Here is a 27,878-nt window from a genome sequence, read left to right on the forward strand (position 1 = left end):
GTTGACTGCAGTACACAATGTATGATGATGACATTTCTGTCGTTAAATGCCACCAACGCTACGCCAAATTCCCGCACCATGCCGTCTACTATTGTAGTTCCGCTTAGTGTGAGAGGACAACGCAGGTCTCGGCGCAAAAACTTGGCTTAGTTTTTGAGCGATAATTTGATGATTTCAGGTGCCATAAATTTCCTGTCGAAGATTATGACCTAAAAAGGAGCGTTGAAAAATAGCTATAATGTCTAATCTTACCGTAAACTGGGTAATTGGCCTGCCCAAACAACGGAGCGTCTCGGTTCCGAAGGTTAGTTAACTCTGTCTTCAAAGATTGACTTTGAACAAAGCAACTAATTTACAATTATTCGACAACACAAACACGCTGGGGGCCAAAAAGAACTGTCAGGTAAACTAAGGTAAACAATTGTATTCAGCGTACAAAAGTATTCTTTACACATGCAAGACATAGCCGGGATCTTTTAATTAAAGGTTGCGGGTTTGTCATTTGCCGTCATGAAGGGTCAAATCAAGTGACGTCTTATACGTAGCCTTCATTACTCATTAATTACAGAATTTCCTGCTTGTTTAGAACGTCATGACGGCAACTAGAGCATCTCATTATTAAAGCTTTTTATTTTGTTGCTAGTAGCCATGGCACGATATCTCGATCGAGAGTTGATACAGCCAGCGTTTACTCGCTTTTGGTCAGAGTTAACACTGAGAGGCAGTTTGAAAGTTGTATGGTTTATGAATGGTCGAGCACCTTATAACGACGATAAAACACTAGACGAATCATGTGAAACGCTTGTGCTTCATCTCAAGTAGACCAAGGTTCAAAACTTTACAAGGCGTGTATAATTATAAAGTTTTGTATAGTGGACTTTCATTGCCGGATTAGCTAGCTTGTGGCAACTATTTCAACTAAAGCAATGGGGGACTCGAGATTGAGCTCCAAACCTGAGTAAGGTGCAGATCAACAACTCCGCCGGCCATTGATTTTCGTTGGCCGCGGGACAAAGCTGGTAAAATGTGCTTACGAACTAGATTTCTTTGTCTTTCGCTTGGTCTTTGCATTCAGAGATTAAATCATAATTACATATTGTTTAGCAGTATGTCTGCACAAGCCCCCGCGAAGGTCATTTCCACTGGGAATAGTTCGTCAATAAATCGGCGAGTTGTTTTAAAGTTGGCATGATTCAACTACTTCAAAAGGAAAGGGTGAAGCTGTATGGGCTAGTGAAAAGAAAAACAGAAAGAACAATGCTCCCGGGCTTGTTAAATTGCACCTATGGTACCACAAACAAAAGAAAGCACAACAATAATGTTGTTACGGTAATTAGACCAGGAAAACCCCGCAAAGTGTAAAATAGCCATTGCAGGTGCACAACACCTTAATTACATAATTGCTAATGGATTTATTATGCTACCGGACGAAGAAAGAAGGTCAAAGAAAATATCCAAAATTATCTGTATATAAAGAAAGTGAAAACAAGTTTTAAATGTGCCAATATCAGATATGTTATGCTATTCACGGATGGAATGCGGGTTTATTTCTCGACTCTGGTGCTGAGAAGGAAATTCGATAGAAGTATCTAAATAATGTTTTCGGGCCTATTTAAGAACACCGAACGCCGATAGTTCTTGACCCCTATTTGCGAAAACTCTCCTTAACATTTCTATAATAAGTTCAATACCTTAGATAAAGTAAGGGAGCAATACGTGTTCACAACTATCACGAAATATGCTGCAAACATTTGCCTAGATGAATGCTAAGAGTAGAAACAGGCCAGTTTTTTTAATGATACACTCAATTCTGTACAATGCTCAGGTCCCTCGCAATTGTCAAACTAAATTCGTGGAACTTGTTGCTCAATTTTGAACCATAAATAAAACATGAAAGTGCTATCATTCTAATAAGAGCCCTTGAGCAGTGCTTTCTTGTCCTACTATTATGTAATATAATTCTGTACCAGGTGGTTCAAGCTTTTGAGTTTGCGAATGAAATCCTATCACAATTTGACCTCTTGAGCACTACACTGCAATTTTCGTGGCGTTGCTCATCCACCTTCAGTTTCTCTTTTCAAACGGACATTTAAGGCGAGAATTTGTCAGTTTTATACTTTGACAGTCTTCTCAAAGCTAAAGGCTTATTTTTAACAATGCCCAATTTGTCAAAGACGTGCTGTTGCTAGTTGTTTTGGACAGACAGTGCGCTCGCCCAGCGACGTGCAAACTATAACGGGGAAATTACCTTTGTGAATCTAATAACCCAAATGCAGTCGGTGGTGAAGGCGTGTTTATCCAAGAAGGCAAGATAAGGTAACGAGTGTTTATATTTGAATAAAACACCTATTAGCACTTCTTTTTATTAAACGATTGTTATGCACGTCGCATGCGATGCATATGATAATTACGACTCAAAACATGGACGTGCTTTGCGGAAAATCGCTCAGATTTTAAGCCCATCTTGGCGAGGTCGTCGCATTGCTTGAGCAAATATCGTCCACAATCCTTTTGCTCTCGCCACGAAGTTCCCATTTTTTTATTCCACTTTCCTTTAAGTTCCGGCGTTTCGCGTCTAATGTTTGCCCATTGTACGGATTTAATGAAGTTTATTTTTCTCTCGACATTGGCTGACAATTGTAAATTAAATTTACCCAGTAGTTACAGGCACATTGATTGACGCCGAGCCATCGAACAAAAATTGACGTCAAGTACGTGCAGCTACTCAAATCAGCAACTCAACCGTAGTTCCTTTCAATGAAAAACTCTCTGCAGCTTTTACTTTCGGTATCACCGGGTAATCTAATTTATTAAAACGAGCAATAATTACTTCTCGTCGTTTAGCCTTCGTGTGGGGCAAAAATCTGGAGTCTTTGTCCGTATGTTTTTTGAAAGCACGTAAAATGAATTAATCGTGAAACGGCAAAGATCGATCGTTGAAATTCGGAAAACAAATTCAAAATCTGCAAATGGAACTATTTCTGTCTTGTTTCTTTGTCTCTGCTTCGACTTCTCACAAGAATATGGTAAGCTCACAACAGCAGTGAAAAGGCAAAAGGCATGAAAGGCGCACAATATAGAGAACTTGTACAAATTTAAAGAGCAAACAGTCTTATGAAGTCTAGATCGGAGAGAGGATTGAACAAGAATTCTTTGCTTCTCAGCGACCGCTCGAGACTGAAGTCAACTCGAGAAAAGGTGGCGAATTTGCACGATAAGGATACTGAAATAGAGTTATCTCCTGAAAGAGTAAAAATATTCTCTAACCGTATACCAGCTACTTTCTGCTTACAAATAAAGCGACTTACCAATCGGTTGCACGCTTCGTAGGTAATCGGTTGCTAAAGAAAGCTGATGAAATAACAGGCTGCCTCTTCTGGTGCTGGTAAGGTGAAACGACTGGATTTCATTCCGAGTGTGAAATACACTGGCATCTAAATGCTAAGGCGTTTTATTCAGAGACGATTAACCCCCTACAGAACGGACGGGGGTAACAGTTTACAGTGTCAACCTTGATATGATGCCCCCGTCACTAACCGAGATGACATCTATTGTGTACATAGAAGAAATTGAAAGGGACTTTAGGAATGAACACCAATGAGATTCTTTTAATTTAGTGAATATCCCTCCAGCAGTTAACTAAATACAACCCTCAATATTGCCGCGGGAAAGCTCATTAATCAAAAGAATTTGGAGTTATTTTAAGTTGACGCTTAATGCTGCAAATTCCTCTGCGTAATCTTTTGTAAGATGGACGGAAGGACAATAGCAAAATGGCGTGGAAACCGTTGTGGATTTGCTTATAATTTCTTTATTTCCAAAAGAATATTCAAAAGAAACGAATAAATACGTTTTCCACCTTTAAATAACCGTCTAAGGGACTACCGTGGTTATCGTGTCAAAAGCAGGCATTCCCACTTTTAATCTCAAGAACGTAGAGATATCAAATAAAACTGTAACAAATCTGAGATAAAAGTAACGATCTCAAGGACTTAGAGGTCAAAATAGAGGCCTGCGGTTAACCAATTAACGAATTTTGTAAACATAGTGGTTTAGAGGTAAGGGCCGCTTAAGATTCAATTCATCCAGGGTTGGGCATTGAGGAAATTCGTGCACACATAGCAAGTGTGCGCTTTTCACTAATAAATGTAACTTCACCAGAGACTTGAGTCGCGTTCTTTTATTTTGCGATAACGATAATTTCAACCCTTATTAGTCCGTTGGTTTGACAACATCTTTAAATCTTGAGAATATAACGCAAATTTGACTGTGAACGTTTAAAATGTCTGGGGAAATATAAACAGAAGAATGCCAGTTTTGCATGAATGGCCACGGCAAACGTAAGGATTTTATCAATACAATTTGAAGTTAGAACCAACTTGCACAGATTTGTAACTGCAGCTGTTTGGGTTAGCACGAGACTCAACAGGTAGTATAATTCAGGTCTGACCGGTACGCTACTAACTTGTTTTGATCTTAGTTTTACTGAGAAGTTAACTGATGAAGCCAAGGGCAACTGACTCAGTGTCGGCACGTTTGACAAACTAGTGGCGAGAACAAAGCAACTTATATTTGCACTCTCTTTCTACAATTAAACAAAGTAGGAATGTTCGGCTTTAAACGCATCAAGCTCAGCTGTCCGTGGGATTATGTAAGATGCGTTGGTATACAGTGGGGCCAAACGCAAAGAAATTCAATATACTGAATATTGGGCTGAAACTTCAAAACATATATATTACTTAGTCTATGGCATTATGCATAGAGCGGTATTGAGTGTATCTGTAATGTGGCGTAGTGGTTGAAAAAACGTGAGTGATTTGAAAAATCCAAAACAACCCAAACGTGAGGATTGTCACATAGGATGAAACTCGTTACAATTATTTACTTTTAAGTGGGTGTAACTGTTTTAACATGTTCTGTCAATTTTACAACAGGTTCTTGCGATCTTCGCTTGCCTTTCACATCAGGCAAACCTCTCAACGAAGCTTTTATTGATCATGATTTGCTACTACATAAAACAAAAAGAAATTAAATTTACATGCTACGGATGAATAACGTTACCAAACAGCATGAAATTTGTACGGGATACAATAATAAAAAAAAAACCTCCTCGCAGAAAAGCTATAAATATATCTTGCTTAATGAGAAATCGCTAGTAACTACTCAGGCATTGAAACAGGCAGACACACTGTTCACGTGAAAGCAACCTGAGAACCTCGTGAGAATGCGTTCTTTCTTGTCAGCCTTATTTTCTTTTCCAGTGCAAATAAAAAATAACTGTTTCTCTCCTGGTATGGATGTGTGGAGCAACTAGTTTTTGAAACTACGAACTATAAAGACAAGTAATATTTGAGAAATGGAAGAAATTTATCGTCGTTGTTAAAAAAAGATCGCCGATTGTTTTAAAAATCAGTTTCGACACTAGACGCTTTCAACATTGCTACCCCTAGGTAGTATGTAGGATGCGTATCACACACGAACCATAGTAAATAGCCATAGTTCAGTGGCGGGTTAGGGTATCTAACCTAAACATTTTCTTTTCGGCTTTTTTCCTGTTCCACGTTGGTGACATGATGAACATAAAAACTTTCTTTAGTTTGATCCTGGCTTATTATTTCTTTTATGTTTGAAATGCCTTAATTAATACTAGCTTGAGTATTTAGTAATAGATAAGGCCATGAATAGATAAAGAAGTACAGGTACAGCAGTTTTTGTCGTTGTTGTTGTTTCTATCGCTATTCGCATGGTAGAATGCTATTCAGAGTTTAAAAATAGCCCTTTTCTGAACTAAAATAGCCTCCAAGGGAAGAGTTATTTTTCTTGCGAGAATAACGTTGATGATGTTGACTAAATTTAACTGCGAATAAAAAGAGAAAGAATCATCGGCAATGATTCCATCTTCCCCGTTGTAAGCTAACTTAAGCAGCTGCAAAGTATGCACGCTAGCGAAATTCGTGCCCAAATGGGATATTGGTTTCAGCTACGCACCCAATAAATCAATAGATCAATATGCTGTAGTGGAACTCCGCCTTACGATCACGCCATTAGTGCGACCATCTCGTTAGTACGGTCACTTACTTTCGGCCAGTGAGGTAAAAAAAAAAAAAAAAAAGACAAAATCTGTAATAAATTGCATCCGAACTAGTTATCGGAAGGTCTTAGGTTCGACTCCTGATACGAGCACTCTGAATTTCCTTTTCGTTTGCCTGTGCCATTACTGAATAATACATCATTTTCAAATTGCTTTTGATTCTGCAATTTTGCATGTACCGTCAGTTACTTTTAGCCATGCACTGTGAGTAAGTTACTTACTTCTTAGTTAAGGCGGGGGTAAACCTGAAAGCCGTTTTCATGCCGATTAAAATCGGTTTCATGGAAATATCTCATTCACGTTTCAAGCAATCCAAAATCTCTCTGCTTAAAACGGAAACCAATGTTATTGGGTGTTTTGTGAATTTTTAGGTGAATTTTGGGTATATTTGGGAGGAGATAGTTTTTCTTGAAGGATTGGTAAAATTAAGAGAAATAAGAAATATTGAAGATTTAGTGAGGTTTTAAAATTAGAATTTGTAGTTAATAATTGATAGACGGATACCCGTTAGTCCACTAGCAACCTGCGGTGCCCTTGCGTGGTTATCGACTGTCTGCTGGTGTTTTAAAAATCATTTTCTTTCTTTTATCTCTTCTTCAAACCTCTAAAAATCCATTCAAATTCACGTTTACCCCCACCTTAAGGCCGCATTCTTTTGGGACAATTCTCGTTTTTTTTTTCTGTCTATTCCCTTTTAACTTAAAAACTTCCCCCAAAAGAATGGACTTCCTCTTATTCTGTACAGACTCTAATCCGTTCATTCTGTTCATTCCGAAAACAGATTAGGTCCCAACAAAGAACGCGCTCTAAATTTAACAGCTGTATCAGGTACAACACCATTGGATAGGAGACAAAAGGACGATTTAAACGAAACGGCTTTTGCCAGCGATTTCTGTGACGTGCACTGCTTTTGTATACAACTCTCGTCGTCCAATACTGATTGTACCTATGATTTTCTTAGGGTTTTCAAGGGTGGGGTGGGAGGGGGTGGGGAATCTAAACTACTGACCCACAGGGGCCTGTTTGTCGAACGCCACGATAACTTTCCGGGTCGGAAAAACTATTTTGCGTCCACGATGTTCCTAAACAAGGATTCAATCTTGATTGATTTGGAAAGACTAATCTTTAATTCTTTACCTTGGAATACAATGACCGTTTACACAAAGAAAAAGAATGTTATGGAAGGAAATGTTTAAAAAATTAAGTGCTGATCACATTATAACAGTTCTATAATAATGCGAATTTCAAGGAAATGTTCAGTATGTCACGGTTTGTTTAGGCAATCGTTAACTATTGGTACTGTTTTTAACAACCAAAAATGTGCATCGTTTGTGTTGTAGGCTTTGGTTTCCTGTTCTGGTCACGTTACCTTCCAAATATGGTGGTGATTCAAGATTTTAAAACCTTTCCAGCTGAACAAACGTGGTTAACCAGTTTATCTGTGGAAGAGTTTCAATCACATTCGACCGTAAGTCTATCTGACAATTCAGTTTTTGACTATTTTGCCTCAGATAGTGTTTCAGTTTAAAACTATAAGAAGATCCCAACTTTCACTTTGCAAAATAAACTGGAAAAAAAGTACTGCACTGCTCAATGACTTAAAAATTTGACTAGGCACAACGTGATTATGTTTTTACTTACAGACTCACAAGTTAGAGCATAACACGGAAAGTACCGTTCAGTCGTTTTAATTTCATTTTATCCACACATTAAAAAGCTAGAACCACCTTGCACAGCACAATAAACAGCAACCCAGGAATGTACGAATTTAACAAACACAAACAAACGTTAAAAATGAAAAATCACATTGTTCACACATCGTACGACGCACTACACTGACAAAAGACTACTCAGTAGCTTTCATTTGAATCCCACAATTTAGATTTCCATCCACAGACGACGTAAATACCAAAACTAACAAACACGGGTCAAGGTTTTCAACATAGCCTCACGATTGACAACTGATCAATATTTTCCCTGATACGGTAAGCAGGTGTAAACCAGCCTCGTCCTCATCGTTCTTGGCACGCGGTCAAATGTGAAATCATCCGTTCAGCTGATTGTAGACTATACTGTGTTCAGTACAGAGACTGAATGAGATCTGGCGAGCGTCTCTCGAAAAACAGCTTTATGTGCACAATGTTAATTAGCAGAAGTTCGTTTTTCAATAATTTTGAAAGCTAAAACTTTAAAAACTTTACAAGATTAAGAAACACATTGCGCTGGATCTATTTTTAGTTAGGCGACCTTGCTGACTGATGTAGCTAAGCAATCTCCTAAAGATTAGTCTACGGTGTTTTGTATTTATTTTTTAAAGTCAGAAATGACTTAAAGACAGTTCCATCATGTTAACGTTTGCTGATCTTGGCTGTCAGAAGAAAATATCCATGTACCACAGTGAGTGCCGTAAGCTACAATAAATAAATTAGCTCATCCCTGACGCGTCAAAGTTTTGGTCTAATTTGATGTCCTTGCAAACTTAATGTACCTAAGCAACTTCCTAAAGTCCTCCCACATCCTCTATTTTCTACTTTCTGTTTCAAAGTCAGAACTAACAGAAAGACAGTTCCATACTCGCTGACAGAACTTGGCTGTTAGAGACGAATTAACCGTACACTAATCGTAAGACCCGTGATGCGAGGTTGTAAAAAAGAATGGCAAAGTTTAGTCGTCTATATTCAAGCTGATGGGACCACTTAAATTTTACGGGAGTTATTTGTCTTTTAGCTAATAAGTAAACTTGCCTTAGTATCAATGTAGTCTTGTAGAATCCCAGCCAAATTGACCCAGTTTGCTAGTAAGCCTTACTACACAGCTTTACCTGTTCAAAGTTATGTCCTTTATGAGATGATTTGAAGACTGAAAGGCTGAAATAAAATTCTTGATGAGTGACCTCAGAATATGTTTCCTGTTAGTGAGAGACTAACTAAAGTATCAGGCGTTTTTGCTCCAGAACCTTTTAGCTCGAATGATATTGTCAAAAGATTTCTAGGAATGAGTTACTTAATGGCACCGCGTAAGGCAAATATTATAAATTAGACTAAGCTTCTATAAACAGTGTTGCCTTTTTAGTTTACTTAGTAGCTAAGAAACGCTAATTTGTCATACTGACTGCTAAATGTTGAGCTAAAACGCAGATGGCTGAATTTTTATAACGGTACAAACGCCTGTGCTAAAAATTGAGTAAATATGAAAAGTTCAAATTAAACGCACCGCAGGAATTTTTGTTCATCAAGAGTCGATCGCTCTTGACTATTTTGTAAACTCAGCAGTTAGCTAAATATATACAGCACTATAGGAAAACAGAACTACAGGGATGTGATTTTGCCAACAGACTAAACCTAAGTGAAACAAACATAGACCTGTAAATATGAAGCAAAGAAACAACCTGCTTAGTAGCTTTCATCTGAATAATCATTTACGTCACCCTCAATCTCGGGAGTTAGTCTTCTGAGTGGAAAGCATTGCTCGAAGCATGTGTTGTCTGTTTTGGAGCTAAACTTTTCCGGCAGTTATAAGAAAAGCACAAATACGCAGTCGACAGTTGATGGACCTAAACCATCTGCTCCACAGTCGACACCAGCTAACAAATAGGCGGAGCTTAGTAACAGCCATTTACAATCATTTAGAAGGGCCCTTAAGCAAGACGGTAAAGGTTATCAGTTGGAATCCCTGGAGTCTTCGTATATTTTCCTACCTCAGTCACCTCTGTTCTAACAACAATAACAGTAATATGAGGCAGTGACCACATCGACAAACGCGATCAGCATCTTGTCGAAGGAAACACAAAATCTAGATGAACGCTAGATACAAGATAATGCCAACATTTACTAAATACTTTACGGAGATTTTACGTGACGCCAGTGGTTGTAACATTCAATTTGTAACATTCCGATAAACATTTGGTTATTCACTTATTCAAACATTCCATACGAGGCTATAGAGTGTTTTTACGGCGACCATATTGGAGGAGCGAAACAATAAAACGATTTTCAATTGTGAAATTAATTTTATTTTTATGCAAATATTTTTTATAAAGCTGTACCTCCAACATGGCCGTCGTAAAAGCACTCTATAGTTGAAAAGTCGCAGTAATGGTTTCAAAACATATTCAGGATTAATGAAAGCTATTCTTAAATAATAGACAGCAAGTGCTACAATAATTATCATGACTGTGATGCTACAACTCCATATCTTGCAAGAAGAGGTTCCTAAGCAACTTTTGTTTTAACAAAACAACAAGAACGACAAAAAACAAACCAGAACAAAACACATAACAACAACAAAATTGACAAAAGAAAAGAACAACAACGACAGGAAAAAAAATTACGACAACAAAAATTAATCACGAAAAAGGCAACAACCACGACAAAAAAAAAAAAAAAAAGATCGCTGACGAAGAAACAAACAAAAAGCAAAACAATACAAAAACGGCGACGACCACAACAAAATAAAAACAAAAACAACTAGCTACGTAAACACAATAAAAAAACAAGGACAACAACAACTACGATAGAAAATCACAAAAACAAAAAAAAGTAACCACGAAGATCTTAGAAAGTAAAGGAACAAAAAAGCGAACAAACAACTTTTGTTTAGACGGTCAAATTGAAGACAGCATGGCTTAAATCTTATCTAAAACTTGCATTGTTAAAAGGAACAATAGATATTGAATATTATCAATAAAATGACATAAAAGTTAAAAAGTTCACAAATAATATTAGATTAAAAAAAAAAAATAATAATAATAATAAAAAAAACAGCACCACGAATGTGTTCATATTTCAACACAAGCAGTTAGAGCGACATTGCATAACGAAAGACTTGACTCTCGGAGCTAGGAATGAAAGGGCAATAGAGCCTTTTTCAATCCGACGATTTTGAAATTGCCGAACTATGCATTATCATGGCTTAATCTCATATTTTACAGATCACCTTTATACACTTCAATTAGCTCACACACGCAAGATCTGCTCCCTGTGATTGACCTCGAATATTAAAAATAATTTTTGGTTACAGTATAGTCCGGCTGTGTACTTGAAAAATGCCTTCCAGACTAGTTGCTATTCTAGACATTACATACGTGACGGAAAAAGACAAAAACTGATGTGGATGGACTACAAAGATATGTATATCGATCTCTTAATAACAACAAAAACACTCGTATATTTTCTTAAACTGAAAATAAAAAATAAATAAATCACTTGGTTTAAGTGTCAATGTATTTAGCGCAGAGCACTAATTGGGGACACCTTCCAGGTCGAATTGGAATCCAGAAGTGTTGGTTTTTTTAGGAGGGAAAACTGGAATACCCGGCGAAAAACCTCTCGGAGCAAAGACGTGAACCAACCACATGACGCCGAGTCCGGGAATCCGAGCTACATTGGTGGGGGACAAGTGCTCTCACCACTGCGTCATCCCTGCTAGCTCTCCTCAAGAAGACAGCACTGGGCAGAAAATAGACACTGATCTTATTTGTTGAGACGTTGGTAGACAAAGAAGACTCTCTTAAGACAATTGCAGGTTGGGTGGGTTTCTAATCGGATTGGTTGATTCGATGTCTTCAAGGACTTATCAACTGGGAAAAGTTCATCTCGGGCCAAACAGAGAATTCCACAATTGTCACGAGTTTGCTTATCATACTTAAGCAGTTGCCAGTATTGTCTTCTCCTTTCCTTACTTTCGTAAATTTCTGTTAACGGTCTTTCGAGCGCAGGCTTCTTAAAAAGGCGATCTGTCGTTGATAATGAGTGAATAAGTGGCAAAGGACCGCAAACGAAAATGTTGCTGGTATACGCAGGATCTGTGAAAGATCTAATCAGCCAAAAATAAACATACAAGTAAGCAAGGCTGATACTACATAGAAAAATTAACAGTGATAAAGACGCCGATGGAGGCGAAAGCCGATGCCAGGAAAAAGAACTGAGAGCCAGGATTGAGGGAGTAATAGTTGGGATTCTTAGTTGAAATCACACTTTATGACGAGTCTCAGTCAATAACATCGCATAATGGAAAACGCTTAATGTTTCCGGAGAACGTTGACGAGAAAGCAAGAAAATAGTCCACATGGTTTTGATTTTTAAATGAACCCATCCTCGTGATACTTTAACCACGCTTCCGCAAAACACGCCAAGCAAGGAGCGAGCATAAGATAGTGTTGAAAGCCATCATTGTGGATTACCGTTACAATGCACGCAATCGGATTTCTTAACAAACCGTTCTGATGCGATCAAATGCGTTTTACAAGTATAATACTAGCACAAACTTTGGTATATCTTAATTTAAGAGGAAGAGGAAGCTGAAGAAGTCCATGATGAATCACTATCAAGGGAGGCTCGTTGTGCGGTTTCGAGAATTAAATTTCGTCGCAAGTTCAAGCCCATTCATGTACCTCCATCTTAGATGCAAACTTGTCCCAGCCCGGATCAAGTAATACAGAATTTGTTTGAACTGTTGTACACATGTTCTTAGTTTGAGTACTTTTTTTTTTTTTTGCAAACTGGAGGAAGTTTCAACCCAATTTAGTTTGACTTACCTTAGAATCTCAAAGCCTTGAGCGGTAGTCGCCGCGATCGATGAACCTCGTCCGCAAAAGAGTTTAGCTCAATAATGTGCACAGATTAGTGGAAACTCAAACTTTATCACACAATCTGTCAGATAAGTGTTTATCGACAATTTCAGACTTGAGGAGTCTGAGTAATGAATTAACAGACAAAAACATGTTTAACGTGTTGAGTTACAAATCCGAAGAGGAGTGTTCACAAGGTTATCAATGTTTTCATGGACACGGTTCAGTTTCTGAAAGTTAATAACTCTTTCAATAATATTCCGGCACCTCGTACAGCAAAAATTAATTTCTATCTACTCATATATTTGATAGTCTATACTGAGGCTAGCATTATTGGATTGCAGGTTCAAAGTTTCATCATGGAAAAGACAATACATTCGACAGGTAGAATTACGGAAATTCCATAATCTAACAATTATAGAAAGGCCAAATTGAAATGCATCCAATGCACTCCCCCATTGGCCCTCCAGGTTGAGTTCTTAAAAAAGACACCCTTCAGCTTTTTCGGAGAACCCAGGTCTAGAGGGATTCGAGAATCTCAAGTTGTTCAGTCTTTCAATAGCAAATGAGAGGAGAACATGCAGATTCATATTCTTTTGTCAACGCCAAAACCACTGAACGGAAGGCCTCAAGAGAAGAACAATGTATTAATTCCACATCAAAACATTCTATGATTCCAAAGAGAATTGCATCACGATCTGTCGGCATACTTGCTAAACGCGAACCTGACCTTCTGTGCATCTGGTGTTGGTTGATAGCAGCGCTAACATTTCACCAACAGTTTGCTCCAATTACCGCAAACACGCTCGGGTGAAATCACAATTTAAAAACCGGCTAAATGGCCCCGTTATAGCATTTTTACATGATTGGAACCAAAGGTGTTCAGGTGCAGTGGACAGGAACGTGTTTCATTTGTTACGAGCCAGTTCCTACGACGGTGAGTCAGTTTACGATTCATCTTGGTACAAAATCACAAATGGCGTATTGTTTCCCAATGTATTTTCATTTTTAGATGGTGGAAATTAATCACACGAAGAAAACGGAAAATGAACATGTGTTAACTCGCGTGCACGCCTTACATAAATGTAGCGTAATAATGCAACCTAAACTTAGCCGACGAATACCCGCTTTTAGTTAAACCGTGTATGCTTTTAGCGATAAAACTACATTTGCTGCAACGTTTCATGGACTTGTACGTGTATAATACAATATGGTGAGAATTTGACCAGCGCAAATTTAACCCGCGATTTATTTTGAACAATTATCGCAAATTTTCAGCCCCACAAAAATTACCGGTATTCGTGTTATTTAACCCTCTGGCTTTAAAGCACAAAATCAAAATTCACATTTCATAATTTAATAATTCTTATAGTGCTAGTTAGGAGAATTTCTTCAAACATCAAGTCATTGCTTGTTCTTGTGATCTGAATGTTTCAACTAGAAATTGTAAGGAGAAATTTCATGCTGATCACTATTGGGCTTAAGTGGACTAGAATTGAATATTTTGCCATTGTACCAAGAACTTCGCGGTTAATTGTTGATAGGGAGCTTTAGCAATGACGACGGCGAAGGCAACGAAAAACCAACAGGCTTAATAACCATAACAACAACTCTGCAAGTGCATTACACTTTTTGGTAAATTTTTTTGCCGTCACTGCACGTCCAGGGCGTGAAATTTCCTGATGGGACGTTTTATGGAGGACGTAAACACACACGACGACGAATTTTTCTTTCTCTTTCTAAACTTGGGTGCGGTCTCCAAGAATTCAACTCCAGGATATTCCACCTACATTTGACATTTAAAGCAAGTTGGAATAATCGCGACGACGTTTGAAAAAACGCGAATTTATTTAAATAGTGACGTTTCCGCTGCCGTCGCTGCCGTCGTCGTAAAGCTCCTTATAAAATACATCGAGAAAAAGGTTTTAAAAATCGACCCTTCTGGAACAAGGACGGGCCACCAAGGTATAAACGCGGTGGTTTTGTTCTGACATGCCACCATATGAAAAAAATTGTGGTAAGTCTATACAGCTTAGCCTTAGACTTACGGCTCGCCATTACTTCCACCGGAAAAACATAGCTCAATTAGTAAGAGGCGATCAGTCCGGCATACGTCTTACTGACGCCAAGAATAACAGTTAATCGCTGACATTCGACGTCGGTTTATCCTAAACGATCAGGTGTATTTAGGCGCCAACAAAGGCATTGTCATGTCAGGAGCTAGCGTCACTTTGACAAATATGTAAGGGAATCGAACAATAAAATCAATGCTGCATTATAGAGCATTTTAATCAGGAGCTAAGCTCCTGCTTTAATACAATTATCAATTCCTTGGCATTAAGGAGATGACAGTAGTTGATTTACGAGAGGGTAAATTCCTATCTAAGCATTTTTTCGCATATTTGGAGACTTGAAATATAGCTCGGCTGTAACATATCACTGATCCCCCAAATCGACGCAATGTTAACGCTTTCATTTCGTCGGGAAAATACAACTCGTTTCGTATTTTCGATGCCGATTTGTCCCCGACCACCTGGGAGATCAGGAACACTCTACCTGTTTGTGTTTTTATACGGTGGGAAATGGCGTTGGCGGTCGTCTGGCTTATATGTTAATACAGTAACTATATTGGCTGCCAATATTGGTCTTCATCAAGAGGAAATTACAATACAAAACAAAACAATACAATGGACTCAATACAAAACAATAGAATGGGTAGCACATGACAGTAAGAAAACTGATAACCCAGTAGCCCTCTATTTGCCCCACTATCTAATAGATACTGATCTTTCCTTGCCGTCAGACATAATAGTCCGGTATTATGCCACCCATCAAAAATTTCACAATACTAATTATAAGTAATTATGTTTTTCTTGCTGAATATTCTTTCAGCTCAGTGGTATTAAAAAGAGACTTGAACTCTAAGAATTCCAAAGCTATTTTAATTAGGTGATTTAGGATCTGTTTTGGAAAGTGTTAATCTTGAGATTTTAAATTCTTGTTAAATTAATAAATTGTGGGCAGACTGCGATCGAAGATTGTGCTGTTGACCAGTCGCATGAACAGAATCACGGACAATGAGTTCTATCAGGAGCTTATGACCGTTCGTACAGCCAAAACCTATATCACCATACCATTCAAATATCTAACTCTCTAACTTTACAAGTCTGAATGCTATGAGATCTTATTAAAATTACTTCCTTTCACAATGTAGTGTTTAACCTAATTTCCTTAATTATGTTAAAACCCCTCTAGAATTATTTCGTGTTGTCCAATATAAGCAAGCAGCCAGTGCGGGTATTTAGTCACTAAGCCCTGACTGAGGAATTTCGGGACGTTGCAGGCCGGAAGGCTACTGGTTTGACGGTAAAATGACTTAGTTCGTTCCACGCGCTGAAGTAGCCCAATGCCAGGTGACTGCAACTTCTACGGTATAATTTGTGCCGGGGCTGGGGGGGGGGGGGGGGGGGGAGGGGGCGAGAAACTCAGAATATTTGATGAGGTTGTGCGGGTCGGTTTCCCAAACCCTGATCCTTTTTCAGACCAAAATATCTAATTTTCCTAGCCTACATTCATACCCATTTTCAGACCTGGTCATTAGAATCCATACCCGTTTCAAAGTGTAAAAATATACGAATTTTCAGACTAAAGCAGCTCGAAAACAATACCCTTTGGCGCCGCCCATAGCTATATAGCTTACATAGGGGAGCGCCCCGGGAATTTCAAAGAGAAAGATCGTGAAGTGAGGTCTCCCTCCCCCCGGTCCAAAAACGAGTGAGTAGAAGGTCAGGTAACCGATAAGTTTCTTTACAGCGTTAACCTTTTTAGAAGAGCAGATCTTAAAGTAATCAGAAACCTTTTCTGCACTCTGGAATCTGGAACAACATCAAGAATTTCAAGAGAGATTGAAGGCAATAAAAAAAGTCAATTGACACTTCTACGAAAATCGATGATTTTGCCTGTTACTCGGGCACGACTGCACTATTGGGCATTTCCATCCATTCCGGCGTAGGTCGTGACGCAGTAACCGAAAGGAACCAAGCAAGCCTTCGAGTACATAAAATGAAATTGGGCACTCTAGTACCTCTCAGGAGGAGGTAGACAATCGGCCTCTCTGGAGAGATCATGATACCTTACGTTCGCCTGGTATAGATCAAACCACTGCTCTTAGTTCTAAAGACCAATAGGCGGACGGAAGGGTATATAACGCGGAACAATGCAGGGAAACGTTCCAGAAAGGTACTCACTTACTGATGAAAGTTCTTTGAATTTCCATAGATCATTGAGAGTCGTATTTTCTTAAAATATATGACAAAAAAATAGAGGGTCGCCATGCTCGTTTAGGGGAAACGACCTGAATCACTTCTCCGTCGAACTTACTGTTTTGAACGCGGTTTACGCAGCTGAGAAGACATAATATAAGAATCTTCTGTAAAGTAGGAAGCATGCACGCACAGAGAACGTAAGTAACTAAGCAAGTAAGTATGAAATTCTGCGCAATAAGGGTGCATAATGAAATTCAATGGAATCACCTTAGTTAAAGATACCTGACCTAAGAAGTTACCTGAAATTCACCGAGGTCTTGTTGAGAAGCAATAAGCAAGTGATGCTAGCCTCTTGACGAGCCTGTTCTATAGTCGTGGCACGTTGGCTAATGTTTTTTTACACGTGTTTTTGCCATAAAAGCAATCACAAAACAAACAAACAAAGAAAAACACACAAACAAGACTGGCAATGGAATTTAGGAAGAAGAAAGGTTTTCTAGTTCACAAAGCCAGTACAAGCTAATAGACAGGGTTAAAAGTCCACTATTTATAATAGAGCTCGGAGATCTAACTCTTGACTGATTTTGTTTCCTTTTTATGTGAGTTCGATTTCGTTCGGTTGTGTAATTGCAGGTACTCTAGTGCTGTCCAATAATTTAGGTTCGATTTTAATAAACGCTTGATAATCGAATTATATGATAACCCAGATATTCACTCCTTACTTTCTTATTGCGTGTTGAGTTGACTAAATTAAAAGGCAACTTTAATCTCTGAATTGCAAGCTATAACACATGGATACAATAATTGTAAATGAATTAGTAAGGCTTGATTAGGTATAGATAATTAAACTACACGGTTAGTAACTGAAACTATCCGAATGGGACGGCAAATCATAGGTGCTAAACCATTTTCTGTTAATTGCCCCGGAAACAGCTACCAGCTGCTGCTCTTGCTGTTTTAACCACTTCTAAAGTTAATTCAAAGCAGCATTAGTGAATAAACTGCTAACACAAAAGCCGATTGATGTAAATAATGACAGGTCATAGAATGGACGTCACGTTTTTTACCAATGCAAAGAAACAAATTTTAAAAACTAATTCTCCTCTTCGTGGCTGACAGAGAGTTACCTTGTTAATCAAAACCTTTTTCTTACTCGAGCAGGCTAAAATTTTGAATTCAGTGATAAAATTCGCGTGATAATCTTGACTGATAAAATCCTGGAATGCTTTAAGTAGCCAAATATTTTAACACACCAAATTCGCCTTAAGTCGGTTCATACATAAGAATTAACTCTCACAAGCTGTCAGAATGAAATTCCACTAAAGTACACGTTCAGATGATAGATATTGAGCATCACTTTTCTGTACGGATATTTATTCTGCTGTACAAACTGTTCAAATTAGTTCAAGTTCTGTGGATGATATAACCTTGGAAGGTCGGTATTGAGTATAACTTCCCTGTGGTGCTGTTTATAATGTAAAAGGAGGCCCTCGCTTTGGCTGTAGACAAAGGCAACAGTCTAAGTTAAAGCCACTGATACTATGCGATGGGTATGCTATGCTATGGCTCCTGTTTATATGGGCATGACTCATTTTTCTATCCTAATTTTTTTCTGAAGATTTTTCAACATAAAGAGGGTAATAGTTAAGTTGAAATAACGAGATAAAAAAGATAGGCCACGGTGTTCGTTTGGGAAGAAATATCCATTTAATAATTGGCTGAGCTAAGCATCAAGGGTCATCAAGGAAAACCTCGGCGCAGCGCGCGCTAATGACGTAAGAAATCATGCGCAGTAAGAATGCGCAATGCAATCCAATGGAATCCCGTTAAGTCATATGATATTTCAGGTTTGGAGGTTAAAGGCTTATATCGTTTCTTATTCGTATTATTTCGCTGGCAGGCCGTTAATGATATAAATATGGCCGTGTAGGCGCGGTACTTTTGTTCGAGACGGGTGTTTCATGGACAAAGGAAGCGCTAAAAGGAACTGAGTGAAAACACGGATTTCTTATGCTTTGTGGATGGCGCCATTATTTATTATTCTTTTTTGTAAACTCATAGAAATCCAGACGAAAAATATGTTGCCTATAAAAGAAATTTACGTCAATATTTTGTTTATTTTCATATCTCAAACAAAAAATCCTAATCGCATAGTGCAAAGGAAAAAAAACTATTCTTTTCGTGGCTGCCATGAATTATGATTGTTACCGGAGGCAGACAATAACTTAAGGTGTTTTATATCACAAGGGTGGTCTACTAATCTCACCTGTAGACATATAGAAAGTCTAAACTCTGAAAAAGAAAAACAACTGTTGAAGGAGTGTTAACGATTAGACTGAAACGCCCAACCTAAGCCTTCCGTTGAAAAACAAGAAAGGTTTACCTTCCTGTTTAGCCGGCGTAAACAATTGCCGTAATATAACAGACTAATAGACTTTGAGGTTCTTTCTCGAGGACTAAATATGTCAAAAGTTAATGAGCTAAACGTAAAATATTTATGTCAGTGTCGTCATCGCTTCTCGTCAGACGGCACGATTGTACTTTCAGTGGTCCGAAAGTCACGATATTTTATACTAAATTCCTGTTCAGGTTAACCGATGGCAGAAAAGGGAAAGCAAAAACTGATTTACCATGAATGCTGCCTTGCTTTGAAGATGTAACTGCATTAGAAAAGCAAGTAAATTAGCTAAGAACAATTCCATCAAATAGATTACAAAATAGATTAACATATAAATTGATCAGCGTTGCATTCAAATTGTTAACAAGAGTTCAATTCTGCTGATAGACTTCTCTAATCCTCCTCCATTAAAAACAGAAAAATTATTGTCCTTGTATTTCAAGGTTGCTATCGAAGGCAAGGAAATGCTGCAAACTAAAAATAAATTGATACTTTTGCTGAAACTTTTACCTCTCGTAGTAAACAGAGATTTTCCGAGCTTTATTATCGAAACGATTTTAAGCCTCCGAAAATCCCGGTTTATGACATATTAGAATTTTATTTTTGTCATATACAAAGAATTTTTCAGATACAATAATAAAACAGGTTAAAAAAAAAACAGCATTCGAAGGGGAAAGGGGTCCTTATAGTGTGCTGCATGATAATTAATATGATCAAAAAAGGGAAGGTTTGAGCTCGAGATTTGTACACCACTGTAGGGATTTTTAGTGACTAGTTCGAAAAAACCAGACGTCAAGAAACGTCTATCTCGACTAAAATGTCTCGCACGGCTTACTGTTTATCACACAAGGACACGTGAATGTTTACGTCTACCGACGAAGTGTTTCTAATGATAATAAATGAAGAGGAGCTTTGAAGGAGACGAAAAAGAAAAAAAAAAGCATTTGACAGGTTAATTTTCGGATAAGGCCGAAAAATTCATTTGAAAAAGTATGTTAATAATTTAACATAATTATCCACTACCCACGTAAATAGTATTGGCCACCAAATCTGATCTTTATGTCCACCCTATTTTGTCTTCCTCATAGAAGGCCTGGGTGAAAGTCGAGAAGGTTCGTGCGCTAAAACAATCATAGTTTGAGAGAAAGGCACAAAAAGCTAGACAAACACGGGCCATTTTTTCTGGTTCTGTGGAAACCTAATACTGCTTGTCGAAATACAGGCCATTAACTCTGCCATTTTTTGCTCGTGTTCAGTTTTACTGGCCTGTAAACTGTTATCCAATTACACAAGAAGTGACGTTTGACCAATGCTATTACCTAAATACACACAGTCTTATCAAGTCTTAAATCTCAGTCACTCTTAAACCTTTCCTGCTTCGTGCTCCTCGACGGTTAAAACATTCGTTAAAAGACTAAAGTTGAGGGGGGGGGGGGGGGGGGTCAGGAGTCAAACGTGCGGTAGCTGGCTCAAAATCAAACAACACAAGAAGCAAAAACAAAACCCTTAAAACAAGGAGCGATTAAACTGTTGACACAAAATATTAAGATTACAATTTTAGCCTCTTAATCATCTCATTCATTTCATTCCCAGGACTAGCTAGGCACGAAACTTGAGAAAATCTTAGATGTTATTTGGTAAAATAATATGAAACCAAAAAAAATAAATAAATAAATAAATAAATAAACCAAAAAACAAAAAAACACCAAAATAAAGAAAGAAAAAGTAAAAAAACAGCTCGGAAAAGTTCTCTCCAATAATTTTCATTTGCGCTGCCATACCTAAAATTTTATCCTCTGATACTAAAATAGTATCACTAAGTATAGCATAATCAACAGTATCATAGGAAAGTATTGCTTATAAGCGTTCCTCGAATGCTGACGTTACGATTTTGATTTTCGGTATTAAAAGAAGCTCTGCATTGGGAGTAAACAGCTTATGAATAGCTAATTCCCGGAATGATCCTAACAAAACCGGTGCTGTATGGACCACCAATTGGAAAAACATTGTTGCTCTAAGTCGCATCCAAGAGGCCTGATAGAATAGACGTAAACCTGGGTGGATAAAACCTTGGAATGTATTCTAAGCGAAGCACTTTCCTCCTCAAAAATTTTCCTTCTTTTTCTTTTCAGTATAGCTGGCTGTTTAATGAACTATTTGCTATCATTGTCAACAGTTTAGTGTGGCTTCGGCTGGTTACGCAACCACTAATACAACTCTTTTTGCTTTGTTAGCCTTGTGTAGAGTTATCCGACAATCAGTGTTCGAAGGCGATAACCATAAACCCTCTCTTTGATTTAAAATTACACACACACAAAAAAAAAACCTCTGGAGTCCTTCACAGTCACAGCAACCCAGAAAAGGTCAGTACAAGAACCATTTTAAAATATATAAGCGATGTATGCTGTACTAAAATAAGTATTTTGTTACACGGAAATAACGAGTAAATTTAAGGCTTGAAAGGAATGCTCTCTTTCTTTTCTACGATCCTTTTTGATACTAAACAGCACAGACGTCAACACAAGTGATCGACTGTTCAAGTTATAAAGGCAACTGGGAAGCTAGGTTCATGTAATAATAGATGTCGGTAAAGGATATGAACGATTAGGAGCAGGTTCGCGAAAAGTCAAAGGAGAAAATGGCTTTCCTTAATTCCATTACCTTAGGCTAATTAAAAGATGGGGATTGGGGGGGACTCGTCTTCCTTCAAGGAATTTCTACTTGTATTTACAAACTTCTTTTCACATGGTCCAGTCCTTCTGCTAGCACTGGGATTAAACTAACTAACAATTTTGAGGAGAATCATCTATCTTCAAGTTGAACGGGTTTCTTTTCTTCTTCTTCTTTTTTTTTTTGACCGTATTATATATGTATTCAGATCTAAGACTGTCTACAGTGTTGGATCATTTACCATTCTACTTAAAACAATAGAACAACAGTATTGTGTTACCTACTGTAGGACTATTTATCTCTCTTTCTGTTCTTCGCCTTTGCAAAAGTCCTCTCCAGAAAATTTGAGGAGATGCAATATTAGAACAAAGGTTTTCCACTGAGCCTAGCAAGGCAAACAGGTGTATAAGAAGCAAAAAATATCACAGAAGAACAATAAACCATTTAGGCCTTGCAAGTACTAAGCTCCCATTTAAACCGACTAGGACGTTGATAAAGGAGACTTCAATTCACAATTTTGAATAAAGATTATTATGTTTTGACTTTTCTTGTGTGTGTGTAGAAATAAGTACAAAGAAAATCAATAAACCAACTTACTTGACTGCAATAAAACTTGCCTTGCGATCTAACCCACCACTCACTGCATGAACTGAACAAGTTCCTTTTTCTGTCAGGGCCACAACGCCTCCGGACGAGACTTAAGGGCCCAGCGACATTTTGAGAACGATATTGCTAGGCAACGGACATAACGAGGTTCACTGGCGACAAGTTGGTACGTGTGCTATGTGTGATTGGATAATGAGAATCGGATGCTATTAGGATGAGATTTGTCAAACGCGGCACTCGTCCACCCGACTGTTCATACATGAAACTGAGAAGATGGGAACCAAGGTCAAGGGTACAGACAGAAGTCTAAAATATTTTTGCTACTGGAAAGAGCCGAATTTATCTAGTTTTAATAGCATAGGATTCAGAACTTTGCTAGTTGTTGACCCATAGCGTGCAAGTACTGATCCTCTCAAGTGTGGATTTGAGATTTGAGGTTAGGAACTGTGAAGTTAATATGCCACACATCCCGAAGCTTATTTTTACTTAGCGATGTAACCTACCCAAAAAGCAAACAAAACGCAGTCATACGGCGGTTGCTCTAAAAGAACTATTTTTGTGTGGAGCATTTGATTTGCAATTAAGCAACATGTGTGAAATTTTGCAAAATACGCAAAGTACTGGCAATACGAAAGAAAAGGCTGAAAGCGCTTTAGCAGCTAAATTTGCACTTAACATATTCTGGGCTCAAATCTCTCCTACTTTGAAACGCAACATCAGCGAATCAAGTCCGACGTTTTAAGCAACTGAACAAATGAAACACCCAAAAATGAAAACGTCACATAGAGGCTTTTTGTATTAAGATTTACACTAACCATCATATTTATAAAATAAATGACATTACTTACAAATCTTCTCAGTAATTCCTATCATCGTTATAATCTTCAAGAACTATTTGCTGCTCATAGAAGTCTGTAGAAATTTTTCCTTAAATGGCTATAGAATGCTGTGTTCAGGTATTTAGCGTGATGCACGTGACCAACCAGTACAACTACTGTTGTGAAGCTAATGTAAGGGTGTGTTTTCCATTTCAATTTTAGAATACAGTTGTTATTTCCTTTTGGTAGTTTTGACGGATATTTTCAAAATTATTTGACATTTTCCTGTTGTTTAAAGATTAGAGTTAACAGTTGTGCTGTGGACAGGTTTGCCTGCTTCCTTTAACCTTGGATTGGGCCTCCTCGAAGGTTGAAATCAAGGCAAAACACTTAAGGATTTTATCAGCCTGATTGGTTTCCCTTTCTATCTATTTTCTTAGAACAGTTGTGTTGTTCTTTCCTCTTAGTGTATTTTGGCAAAACCAATTCTTATCTCTGGTTGGGACCTTCTGGCCTCGGTTGAATTACAGTCGTAAACATGTTTACAGCACACTATAAAGTAAGGCGTGATTTGAGTGATACTCGTCGAAAAAGATGTAGAGTAGATGTAGAACTGAGTAGAATTGTTGTCGAGTTGATGTAGTGAAGAACCAGTGCTTAAAGAATCGATAAAGAAGAGCTACAAAGATTCCTGGTGCCTCTCTGCTGAGTCAAGCTAGTGTCTTAAACTACTGATGTAGAATAGTAATCGGCGAAGTTGTTGGACAATGTAACGATCAACGAATCGGATCGCTCATTTGCCAGTTATAATTAACTTCCTTACTCGACCATAGTGGTTTAGATACAGTAAAATCTTCGAACAGGTTTTTGCACGAAAGAAAAAAAAAATGTGTGCGTGTTAATCCTAAACTAGATAACCCCTGTTTCAATCGCTTGATGCATCCCTAAGCTTTTAGAATAACTCAGTGGATATACAGTGTAAATACATAGAAGATCGTCAGCTGTACGTACTTCAACATGGTGCTGTGAGTGTGCGTTTGTGCGGTTGCTGTGGTTGTTGTTGTTGTTTTTTTTTTACAATAAAATAAAACATACAAGATGTTTTCAGTGAGTTTTTGAGTCTGTAGTAAAAGGATTAAACTTAGGTATTCACATCCTTCAGCACGTAAAGAAGTAGGAGAAGAGCTTGAACTTGCCTCTATTTTTATTCTGAGCCCCAAGAGTACACGAAGATCATCGCTGATCTTTAGAAGTAAACAGGTTCAAACTCATAAAGTTAGATAGACAAAACTAAAACGTAACTGAATGAAACATAGATTGGTATCATGACATTAGTAAAACAGACGAATACATGCACGATTGTGTCATGAAAACGTTTAGAGTGAGATAAAATGAAAAGAATGCAATATTTCGAAACGTCAGACTTGAGTGCTTTCTCCAGCCTGGTGCTACCTTAATTTTCATGCATTGCTGACTGACTAGAATCTCACACCACTAATTATGGGTGCGTATACCAGTAGTTAACTACGGTTCCAATTTCTTTACAATTTTTGGTGAGCATTGTCCTCCAGTAAAAGTGAACCCTATATCTAGTAGTGGTTCCACCAAGGAAACGGTACGAGAGAACCCTGTACTCATCTTATTTTGACTTATAGATTTGACCAAATAGATATTTACGTATTGACGTGAGTCATTGCAGTGACAGAATTAAGTATCTATAGCTAGACTGAAGAATATACGGTTCCCTTCTAATTGAATCAGAAGGTTTAAGCATAATTATTTCTACCGCTTGTACAAGGTTCCTTATTCTATCTCTAGTCGTATAAATTTAGGCTCTGGCAACTCTATAACGTCGTGTCCCAGAGAGCTCGTTCGTCCCATTGTCTGGGCTGAACTACAAGCAGTTGATTATTGACAAGTCCATCTTTCTCTTATGATTACTAAAATTGTTACAACCGGTGATATAACACATATACACTCGAAAGAAAAACGTTTGTCCAAAAAAAAAAAAAAAAAAAAATCACTAAGAACTCGCATGCTAATTAGATCACCCACAATTCCATCTGGTCGCATTGTGTACGATTCACACTTTGAACGGAATGTTCGCGTCCTCTGATTGGCCACTCAAACTAATGATGGTGTTTGTTATCCACACTCCAGCATTAACTTTCCCCACCTAGTTACCAGCTCTTTTCCCTTGTAAATTGTAAATTTTCCATCCCACTTTACAAGGAAAAAGCTCCAAAAAATAAATAAATAAATAAATAAATAAATAAATAAAGCTTTTGGGAACAAGGATGTAATTACTCTGGGCCTGGTTAAGATTGTGGCTTGTGTGGGTTGTCGGATTAAGTAAGTTCAGCGAAGCTTTTATCTCGCTCAGTGAAGATAAAAGGATAAAGGTGGAGAAATATCTGGGTGAGAACGGAATAGAAGAATCTTTTAAAAAGATATGTACTGATTAGCAGTTTACACAAACCCTGCGCTTTGAACAACTGGACCGCTGGATCTCGCCATGTTTGTTCCCAATACCAATATCCTTTTGACCCGCGTTTCGGAAGAGGATCGATCCGTGGCGATCGCAGGACTGGGGACGAGAAAACGATTTCTCGTGCGAGGTTTTCGCTAACTTGCCAGAAAAATAGTGACTAACTGAATATGGCTACCCACTTGCTACCATTCGTTTCGTATATACTAAAACAATTGTTATAACTTCCGTTTCTATCAGTAGACTAGTAGGGTGGAACTTGGTTGATACAGACACAAAGGGACAAGCGAAAAAAAAAAAAAAAAGGAAGTGTGTGCATTATCCGGGTGTTTAAGTAGGCTCTCACAGCAAACGTCACGGACACATGTTTTACTGATACAAAGAGCAAAGCATACAATTTAAAAGCAACGAAAACATTGCTTAAAGTTTTAGCTTTAACTTAAGTTCAAACTTAAGAAACCTTATAGCTTATTCATATAGTCTTGGACTAAAGTTAACGTTCTCTCAGTCAGTGCTTCAAACGTGACTGAGAACGTAATCATTCTGCTCTGTGCTGATATTTCTAGTTTGCGGTTTAACGAGACGAAGTGAATATCAGACAAGGCAGTGGGCAGATAACAAGTGTCCGTAAAGCGAGGTCAACTTTGCCTTAGCCGGTGTGTCCTTCGGGTCACAAAACGTGTCCGGCGGTGTCCGTATGAAGCGCGCTAATCTAAGGAAAATATTTGAGCTTTTTGTCGCGACAAGCACAACTGTCCGTAAAGCGGAGTTTTATTGTAGACTGCATGGTAAGTATTAAATATCTACCACTATTGATCTCCACTTCGTAAAATAATTCCTTACAACTCTTGTTCCTTATTATAATCCGTCACTGAAATTTTCTGTACACGTTCAGTCTGAGATTGGTCAAAATAAGTCAATTAAGGAGGAAATCGGTCCCGACTAAAACTGTGAGATCAGATGGTATTCCAAAACCTGAAATCCACCATTTTTCAAAGTTTAATGCGATCAAAAACATTGTTTGAAGACGTCAAGATGGATGAGTGTTTTGCTGTACTTTTAACCGTTTTGTCGAAACAGACGACCATATTGTAACTACTCCGGCGAAAGCTTAGCGGTCCTTAGCCGATCGCAAAACAAGTTCTTTTTCATTTTTCTCTCATCAAATTATCGAAATTAAATTCAGACTTCCTCCGAGGAGAAGAAATAAAGTGATCGTAAAAAAAAACTACACGTACTAGCAGTTAACTATCTAATGAAATGGAAGAATATCGCAAAATCTCGATTTCCCTCAGTTCTTGGTTGCTTTGTTTAGAAGCTTATTGTTGGGTAACCCAAAAACAATTTTTAAAGGAAGCTGATAAGTTGTGAACGACAAAATGTGTAAAAACTATTCTTTGTCGAACTGGCTAAAAATTATCTTTTCCTACCTGATTCCTGAATATAAGAGCCTTCGTTTCAAGCTCCGCACACTCACACTGAGTTCGTAGCCCTGTCAACGATTCAGTATGGTGTCGCTCGTCTGCTCTCAGCCAGAGTTACTCAACAACGTGGGAATTTTCGAAGTTTCTCTTGAAACCAGTATAATATCAAAGTGTGATATTGACAGCATTTCAAGATTCTTAGGACCATTTTTCTTTTTAAGTACAGTATTCCAGTGCCAACAAAAAAAATTACACTTCTCGTATAGTCGGCTAGATAATACTTTTTTTCACCCATATTTTTTTAAGTCGCTACTGGCTCTCTGAAATTTCAGCTGGACATTTTGAGTACCCAAGGATGGTGTTATTGAAGTTTTCCGAAAACTCCAGGCTTTTTTTACGTCATGTTACGGTGAAAAGACTTTTGAAGAAATTGAAAACAACTATTAGACGGTCTTCCGGAGAACCGACAGCTCACAGAAATGATTCATTAAGCGCCCCCGCACTTTAGGTCAAAGCAAACTTAAAGTGTCCTGGTTATGACGTAGGTTAA

General features: G+C 38.0%; 1 protein-coding gene and 1 long non-coding RNA gene across 7 annotated transcripts in view; one reads left to right on the forward strand and one right to left on the reverse strand.

The window, feature by feature from the left end:
• Window positions 1–27,878, reverse strand: part of LOC146478298 (bone morphogenetic protein 2-like) — a 57,697-nt gene that overhangs the window by 7,619 nt on the left and 22,200 nt on the right. Inside the window, exon 1 of one of the 3 annotated variants that reach the window (XM_085111833.1) lies at window positions 3,309–3,500. The exons of the other annotated variants lie outside the window; for them this stretch is intronic. The gene's annotated coding sequence lies outside the window, so the exon portion shown is untranslated. Of the gene's footprint in view, window positions 1–3,308; window positions 3,501–27,878 lie in introns of those variants that run through there. 3 annotated transcript variants of the gene reach the window in all.
• Window positions 268–24,484, forward strand: LOC146478299 (uncharacterized). 4 transcript variants are annotated; one of them, XR_014865097.1, is made up of 3 exons: window positions 268–403; window positions 21,557–21,685; window positions 22,667–24,471. It is a non-coding gene; the product is annotated as an uncharacterized LOC146478299 (long non-coding RNA). The 4 variants fall into 4 exon arrangements; XR_014865096.1 differs by having other exon boundaries at window positions 270–413; XR_014865095.1 differs by lacking the exon at window positions 268–403 and adding an exon at window positions 12,864–13,596 and having other exon boundaries at window positions 22,667–24,472.

The sequence above is a fragment of the Pavona decussata genome, unplaced genomic scaffold (assembly GCF_977016875.1).
Source record: "Pavona decussata unplaced genomic scaffold, jaPavDecu1.1 SCAFFOLD_64, whole genome shotgun sequence".
Lineage (NCBI taxonomy): Eukaryota > Metazoa > Cnidaria > Anthozoa > Scleractinia > Agariciidae > Pavona > Pavona decussata.